The following is a 7305-nucleotide window of genomic DNA, read 5'->3' on the forward strand; positions in this document are numbered from 1 at the left end:
CCCAGACAGGAAACTTCCTCTCTCCGGGTATGGATCCTGTTTATACACACATGCTCGCACACATATATCATTTCAAGCTCTCTGGAACTGTCTCTGGAGGAACTCAGCTTATGACAGGCAAATTGGCTGCAGTGTCAGAGACAAGAAGCCCAGTGATGCCTCTCACCACTGAGAGTAAGGAGATAAGAGAACAGAGATAGGCTGCCCCTGCTGCAGTAGGAGGGGAAGTAAGGCAGGAAAGGGCCCCTGTAGCTCACACTGGGCACCCTTAGGTGGCCTCCAGCCATGCAGAGCTGGCTTTGCTCCCTTCCCCATCATGGCTGGACTGAAAGAAACAAGGAATGGTCCCAAGGGCACTGCACAGTTCCCCTGGGCTCCATTAAAATGACCCGGACTATCCCTCAGATGGGTCCAGGCATCTGTGGCCTCCGGACCTGGAGGGCTGCAACAGGAACAAGGCCCGGGGACGTGAGAGCTGCTGTAGAAAGACTGGAAGCATTCCGATGCCTCGCACCCCTGTTCCTCTGCAGAGTGAAGGCCCAGTTACATAAAGCTCCAGCTGACTTGGTGTAAGTTATGACTAAGAAAACTTCCCAAACTTTCCAAAGACAGTTGGTGATCCTCCACCCTCCGCCCTGAGGCTGGTGAGAACTACCCCCACAGGGAGGGGCAGGGAGGAAGGCTCCGTGCTCCTGCGGCCCTGACTCATAGCACACATAAACACTCCCCAGCACTCTTTCCCAAAACAGTTCCCCTCCCACCCACCAACCCTCCCACGGGGCTGGGTGACAAAAATGAACGCCCTAGAGATCTTGCCAAGTTGTGGGCCTGGCTTAGCCCAGGGAACATGAGATCCCCCATACCCTGGGAGAAGCAGACCTCTTGAAAAGGCAAAATGATGTCCCTTCAAAAGAAAATCAGCATTTGGCCCGACCAGCTTATCATTTTCCAAATAGCTTGGACAACTTTCTCTTTGAAATAAAAAGAGAAAAGTTTAAAAATCCATTGTCATAAAACTTTGGAATTAAAAGAATCTCCAAGATCCTTTTTAGCTCCTCTCTCTTTTCCCATTTCCATGCCTCTACCTATCAAATCGTTTTTGGATCTGTTCGCTCATCAAACAGTTACTGGTCTCTTACTATTTGCCACCTGCATGTCCTGCAGACATCAGACAGTCTGTTTTCTCAGGAGTTATCGCTGTCTAGTGGCGGGAAGCCAGTGGGAAAGACCTCAGGAAGCGTGATGCACAGTGCGGTAGAAGGACGGCATATTTTAGCAGCAATGAGAATGCATGCCACCCACCTTGGAACAGTGGACACCTGCCAGCGACACCATAGTTAAGCTGAACTTTGAAAAAGAGAGCAATTCCTTTTTGTTCAATAAGGGATCTGCCCAGCACCTAGCGAGCTATAGTACTGCACCGGCACACTGCATGGAGATTAATGTGCTTGGTACCACACCTGGCAAGGGACCTGCCGCGAAGGTACAGACTGCAGGAGTGCAGTCCCAAGCACGGGTGATGTGCCAAAGTCAAGGCTCCGTGCTTCCCTGGAGCGGGCTTCCAAGAAGGCAAGGGGGAATCCCCAGGTGGCAGGATCAGAAGCCCCAAGGAAGAAGCGCAGTTTGGTTCACTTGAGGATGACTAGCATTTAGAGGCACATGCAGATGGGGTAGGGAAGGCATTCCAAGTCCAAAGAATGATGTGGCGAAGTCCAGCCTGTGAGTGACGCTGGTTCAGGGAGCCAGGCAGCACCTCTGCCTGAGCACGCACAGGAGGCCTTCAGCACAGCCCTTGAACGGGAGGTGAGGCCCAGGAGAGCCAGCAGCTCTCTGCTCAATTCAGCTTTGGTAGTCTTTGGACAAGAAGCACACTTGCATCTCTTCACGGGACGCGGGCCCCTCCCTGTGGGGAGGTCTGGTCTCCCACCCGCAGACAGCTTCCAGGGGCAAAGCATGCAGGCCGCCGGCTAGGAAACCGCACTTCTGCACTTTGAGAATCAGTGCTTGAAGCCGCCCTACAAGCTGTTCGGGCCCCTGTGAGTGGCAGGACCGCCAGGGACTGTTCTGGCCTGCCTCTCCCTCAAACGTGCAGAACTGGACCGTGGGCTCGAAGACTTTGTTGTCAAGCTCTGGGCTCGGAGCCACGCCGCAGGCTCCGTTCATGACTGCCTACTCTTAAAAATGTGGGGACGCCTTACACTGAGTTCCCTGTGAGCAGCGGGGACAGAACACAACACCAAGCGCTTGGGGCCCTTCGCATAGAAGGGCTGGCTGGGGACGAGCTGGGAATTAAGGACTGGTAATAGTGCGAGTTGACCACAAGGTGGCGCGGCGAGGCGGGGAAACGGACACGGACCGCCTTCCCCTACTGGGCCTGCTGGGAGACACCCAGAGGCGTGGAGGCCGCAGCTGCAGTGCGCTCTCTCCGATCCCCTCTCCTGCGGCAGCTGGGGGCGACAGCTCAGGGTCCGCAGGCAGGGCGGGGGCACTGGGCCTGCGTCCTTGCGGCCGAGTAACAGGTGGCCAGGGTCACGGCGATTGTTTTTTAGCAGTCATTTAATGAGCTCCTTGGAAGCAGGACTAGTTCTGGAGGGCGGCCGCACCCTGAACACTTGTTCCTGTTAAGGAACTCTCCCGGGAGAAGATTTGGGTGATTCTAAGAAACACAGGAAAGCTTCTTTTCCGTTCTTGGTCCAAGCCCCTCCTACGCACGGACATGCAAATAACAATGTTCTCCCACTTCATTTCCTGGCTATCATGAAGTATGCCTTCCCGCAAACGTTCTTTCCAGACACCTCTCCATGGCTCTTCTGCGGACCTCCACACAGTCCACGCTCAGCCCCTGGCACTCCCTGTACACCTCCTCCTGCGAGCGCCCTGCAGACCTACGTGTGCACATGTGTCCTCATACAAGAAGGCAGGCACACGCCTGCAACCGCAACACTCGGGAGGCTGAGGCAGGAGGGTCACAGAGAGTTCAAGGCCAGCCTGAGCTACATAGCAAGACCCTGTCTCAAAAGAAAGGAAGAAAAACAGAGGCAGACACGGACACTCCACGCACACGCACATTGCGGGACAGCTGTAGCGTGATGGAATCAGAACAATATCACAGCTCCCAGCTCGAGAGCAAGCACTGTCAGACTCAGAAGCGGGGTGTCCCTTCCTCTGGCGCCCCCTGGTTCTGAGCTCCACGTGGTATAGTTCTCGGAGTCAGGCCAGCTAGCAGCAAGCGCCCCCGGCCCGGAGGGCGCCTTGGGTCTGGACTGCTCTGTGCGGGGACTGCAGGAGGCCGTGCTCCGCAAGGCTGATGTGGTCGTGTGCGCACGCATCTGTGCTTTTGAGGGAGTGCGTGTGAGAGAACAGCGAGGGACAAGACAGCGAGGCGAGGAGGACAAAGAAGGGTGGGCGCAGACAGCCAAGAAGAGAACGCGCCAGCTCAGCGGGCGCGCGGCCCGAACCCGCGAGGCTGCTGCAGGGGAGCGAGTGCGGAGCGCACGGAGCGGAGAGAGCCAGAGAAGCGGGGCGAAGGCCGGGGCGGCGGGAGCCCGGCGTGCGCTGGGCCAGCTCGTCTGTGAGCACAGCCCGGCCGGCCGGCCGGCAGGACAGCCTTCGGCTCATCTGCTACTTACAAGCCGGAGCTCCCCTCAACCCCGATTAACAGGAATTAAGTGGCATATGGTTAATCCTCCGCCGCAGTTGTTACTGCCTTTCAGACGATGCGGAGCAGCCAGACGGCCCCAGGCTCACCCCAGGTGTTTCTGGGCTGTGGCCGCCCGCACCTGCTGTGGGAGGTGTGCTGGCCGGGCCGGCGGGCACCAGCGGCTAGAGAGCTTTCCCAAGTCCCTGAGGACTCCCAGTCTGCTACAAGTGTGTGCCACGAGCACTAATCTTGCAAAACTATGCCTGTTGTTTTATTTAAATAGGTACAAAATACCTATGAGGAACAAGGAAATCTATGCGATCAGTCTCACTGGAAAGTTAGTAAAATAAATCCCGTAAAAAGACTGTATCAAAGGCCACCACTTCATGTGGACTTTGTGGGGATCCACTGCCCTCTTCCTGGGCTAAGGTAGAGGGACTGAGAAAGGGAGGGCGGGGAAGAGAGAGAGGAACTAAGGCTGGGCAGGGGGTGGGGAGGAGCGGAGGAAAGCTAGGTTTACTATGTGCCCTCCCATGAAAGGCGAATGCTTTGTGGTGAGCTCTGTCCTAGGGAAGGTGTGTATTACGGGAGAAAGTGGAGAGGGACAGAGAAGGGAAAGAAGCCAAACAGCAAAGCGTTTTCAAGCAAGCCCAGGCTGAGTGGACTCTCAGCAGAGCTCAGAAGGGAAATGACTCGCGGGGTTGGGCCCAACCTGAAGCAGGACCTGGGCTTACAGGACTCTGGGGCAGAAGCTGCCAGGTGCTTCCAGCTCCCAGAGTGTGACAGAGAGCCTGACTGGAGCAGCTTCCTCCACAGTCTTCTGAAGAGGGCTGTGTGTGCTGCCATGGGAAGCTGGTAGGGGCGGATACACAGAACTCCACTGCTATGGGTTGTGCATTAGACTTCCCCAGGGGCACGTGTTCAAGGCTTGGTCCTGGGTGGCGCTTTAGGGAAGTGGTGTGACCCCTGTAGGAGGCCCTTGAGTTGTGGGGACTGTGCCCTCAAAGGGAGCTGAAATCTACCCCCTCTTTCTCTGTGCTTTCTAGCCACAAAGCAAACTAAATCAATGAGACCACTTGATTTTGGACTGGAACCTCCAGAATCAGGAGCCAAAACAAACCTTTTCTCATTATAAGTTAGTTGCCTCAGCTATTTCATAACAGTGATGAAACACTGTATCAATACAACCACAGCGCCTCCAGTAAACCACGGCATCCAGAGTCTGCACTCTGTGAAAGGCCTGCAACTTTTAACTTGCAAAATGCTCCTTCTCTTTAGGACTTAGGCTTCAGGAGAAAACAGTACATGTGTGCAAAAAGAATGTATAAACTGATCGATGCTGGTACAGAGGTAACTCTTAAGATATTTTGAGTAGAGAATAAGTGATTTAATTTTGTCCTGAGTGGATCAGGGGACAACGAAATGGGCTTTGCTTTGATCCACACTCTTTTTGAATTAAAAAGCATTCAGTTCCTTTCCACCTCCTGCAGTCAATGGTGAATAACTCAGCCTCACATCCAAGACCCCTTGCAAGAAGCCTGCTCACCTGTTCTTCTGTTCTGAAAGCTATATATTTCATTTCTGTCCTTTTAAGATTGTGTTTAAGTGTTTCAGCTGTATGCATTCATTTTTAACTAAACTGACTTAAACTTTAGTGCCATCCCAATACTCTAATTGTGTCCAACCCAGGTTCTTTATGTTATCATTGTCTTGCATTTTATTTTTACTTTTTAAGCCTCACAGAATCAGTTGTTAAAATTACTAGTTTTTAGAATCAATGCTTGCCTAGATATATCTATCTGCTAAGTGTTCTTATCACTTAAGCAGTGTTCTTATCACTGCTGGTTTTGTCCCACTGCTTCTGTTCAGGCATGATTTCCAGTTTTTTGTTAAAGTATTTAAGCATTTCTTTCACTTGTTAAAGAGTTGATAAACTCCAAACTTGTTTTGCCTTTCCTGTTGAATCATAATTTAGCTGGATATACAATCCTGCGTGTTGGGCTCAACTCGGGCACAACTCTCCCAGCACCCAACTGTGTGTCAGCAGAGGCATTGTTTCCAAAGAAAACCCAGCTCAGCACCAGTGCTGCTGCCCTCGGCACACCCAGGATGTCATGAAAAGAGATAAAATAGAGCATGGACTCTTTTGAGCACTAGGACAGCTGAAGACACCCCTAAGATGTTGCCCATTGAGGTATCAGACATTCATAAAACTTTATAACAGGATGTTTGCTGAAGTCTCTTCACCTGAGGTCCCTGACCCACTTTGTCCAAGCCCTCTGTTTTTCTCTGTCCATACAGATGGCCTTTTCACCCTCTGCCTGCCTGCACCCAGGCACAGTAAATTCCAGGCCATGTTGCCTGTTGGTCTCTGCTGGTTTCTGCCTTGCACCAGCCTTTCATCTAGCGCAGAAACCCAGGAGGGAGCTAAGCTAAGGTCTCATGCTCTCTCAAACCTCCACCCCTGCTGAGACTGCCCGACAACACCCTCAGACTGAGGTCCCTGCAGCTCCGGCCACAGCTGCTGTGCTAGATCTCACTGGGTGTTTCAGACCAGCTAAGCCCCCAGTCTCTCTCCCAATCTGAAGCCTGAACAGTGAATCGTTTTTTGTAGCACAGCATGGCCAGGCTACTCACTGGACAACAGCTCTCAGTAAACAGAGCACACACTTTTGATTTTTCCATTTTGCAAGATAAAAATAATTAATAGGAGCTCAAGGATTTGCTTTAATTTCTTGGTTATTGAATTGTATTAGGTAATCATAATGGTCATTCTCATTTGTCACTGCTTGCACTTTTTATAAATTGCTTTATGCCTTGAGTTTAGGGAATGTCTTACTTTTGCTGACAAGGTCTAGTATTCCATTTCATGTATGTTGCATTTAGACTCCTCTGACTTGTTTGACTTGTGACTGCTGTGGTTTTTATTGTTAGAGTGCCACCTAGTGGACTTTGATATAAAACTCTGTAAAATGGGTCTTTTTTAAAAAAACTATAGTCTATATTCAGTTCCAGCTTTTATCTGTCCCTTATAGAACTCTAAAACCAAACAGTGGTTACTCTACCAGCTAGTAATTACCTTTAGGGTGGCTGCCACTCTCAAAGCAGAAGACAAGCTTCTCCATTATCCCCATTGACACAAATGGCCAATGGAATGTTGACCAGATAGGCAACTGAATTCCTTTCCACAGACAGATTTCTGATTGCATGGAATGAGTGAAAACTAGGGGAGCACTGAAGGGTCGTGGCTGGGGCAGCTGTCCAGTGGACACCCAAAGGTCCCTCAGTGGACGCTAGCTCCCAACAGCCCTGGGTGGGTAATCATCAGTCTCCAGTTACCTATCATTTCCACTTGCACTCCACAAAGAAAGTGAAAGGCAATTCTCCCAGTGATCACCAGCTATCTTGTCTCTGAGTGACCTAAAGTAATGCTGTCAGAGCCCTGTCTTAATCCTCCATTAAAGGTCAAACAGGCAACCCACTATCTCTCTCTCAGACAGAAGCTTTCTTTCTCTCCATAAATATATTCTGCTCTTAACCTCCCTTGTTCCTAAAATCCATTCTTCAGTTTTAGAGAGCATGCACTCACGTTGGACACCTAGTGGGTCAATAGTTTCTTCCCCTACATTATTTGCAGGTCTTCCCCCGAGATCATTTGACAAAAC

This window comes from Cavia porcellus, unplaced genomic scaffold (genome assembly GCF_034190915.1).
Source record: "Cavia porcellus strain 051 isolate PalLab524CR breed Dunkin Hartley unplaced genomic scaffold, mCavPor4.1 scaffold_9, whole genome shotgun sequence".
NCBI lineage: Eukaryota > Metazoa > Chordata > Mammalia > Rodentia > Caviidae > Cavia > Cavia porcellus.